The sequence below is a fragment of the Pteropus vampyrus genome, unplaced genomic scaffold (genome assembly GCF_000151845.1).
Source record: "Pteropus vampyrus isolate Shadow unplaced genomic scaffold, Pvam_2.0 Scaffold391, whole genome shotgun sequence".
Lineage (NCBI taxonomy): Eukaryota > Metazoa > Chordata > Mammalia > Chiroptera > Pteropodidae > Pteropus > Pteropus vampyrus.
The window spans coordinates 1,557,387-1,558,863 of record NW_011889172.1 but is presented as its reverse complement, the minus strand read 5'-3'; the positions used below and the strand labels follow the sequence as shown (position 1 = coordinate 1,558,863).

At 38.8% G+C, this 1,477-nt stretch overlaps 1 protein-coding gene across 1 annotated transcript in view; it reads left to right on the top strand.

Annotated features, from left to right (window-relative positions):
- The window catches only part of LOC105305638 (zinc finger protein 791-like), a 21,092-nt gene that overhangs the window by 14,428 nt on the left and 5,187 nt on the right, over nucleotides 1-1,477 (top strand). The window lies entirely within an intron of this gene.

The window sequence follows — 1,477 nt, the reverse complement described above, 5'->3', positions numbered from 1 at the left end:
TTGGGAACAATGTCTTCTAAGTTCACTATATGACAGACCAAAAAAAAAAGTCTCTGACTCCAGTTTGATGACTGATTGCTGACAGCTTGAAGCCTCATTTCTTCTCCTCCTTCTTGTGCCACACATCTGTGCATGGTGATAAGAAAGCCTTTATGCTTTCTCCTTTGGGAGTGGCAGGAGAGTGAATCCATGCAAGCTGCTGCCCTGTGAGTGAACTCATTTAGTCCACCCACAACCTCAAAAAAAAAAAAAAGTCCACGTGCTTTTCCTTGCTCTTTCAAATCATTTTATGCTGTGAGAAGACTGCCTTACTCCCCAGAGACCTCATTTATGGAAGTAATAAACTCATATCCTTTTGACAGTGTACAGTGGCATCAATCTAGGGATGGAATGTTATGCTTCTGTGCACCATAGGGGAGCTCAAAAATGAGAGGTTGGGAGGGCTGCCTCTAGAGCATCTGGTCAGGAAACACCCTCCTAAAATTAGAAAATGGAGCTTTTATGTTCTTTTGGAGGGAAGCACTGCAGAACTCTTTATGTATTTTATAATGAGCAGTCCATCAGACCATTGTGGACTCCAGTGAATTCTTTTGCAATATGCAGCTCCAATGTGTGTTCCTTCACATCGGCAAGGGCCAAGGTATATTGGTAGGGTTTGACAGAAGAGCTCTTCTGTTACCTTATCTCTGTACGTGTGCCTTGTGTGTTAAAAACTGATGAGAAGCACCTTTGAGGCTCATGTATAGGATTTTTGTTGGAGGTCTAAGTTATCATGCCTTATTAGCATGCCACATTATGCTGAGTTGTCTGATCACTAGCTTCTGAAGAACTTTCTAGTCCCATTAAGTGGGACAGAGAGAATGGGAAGACTGAGTGTGATAAATATTACAGAAGTTAAAAGTACTACTACTTCACAAGAAAACTTTCATTTACTCATCTGGATCTGGCTACTTCAAATGGCCTACAGTACTTTAGGCCAATCTGGCAAGCTGATCCTTGTTACAGGTTTGCTTTCCACAGGTCACCTAGACTCTCATGTTTGATGATAAGAATAGAAGAAAAAGCTTCCTGTTTTTCACTGTGTTTTTATTCATTAAAATTTCATGTAGATTTGACCCTGTACATCATGGAGTGCTGAGTTAAATGGTAGGTAATAAGGATGGAGATGAGAGAGTTTTTCTTACAAGGAATTGATGTAATTAAAATAATGTTGGTTTTTATTTGTAGCATTTCTCTTGTTTCTTCAAAGTACTGTAGGCTCTATTAGAGAGCAATAATATTTAAAGCGATCATGGTAAAAATGAATGAATAACTTTGCATGTATTCATGTTGCTGTTAAATTTATAAAGAAGTGTGGACAGAGTAAGCTTCTGATGATCAAGACATAAAATAAATGTTCAGAGACTGCAGAATCATATGTAACTTTCCTATAAATTGTGTATTATTCTCCAGCACTATCAGACTCGTGCATCCTACT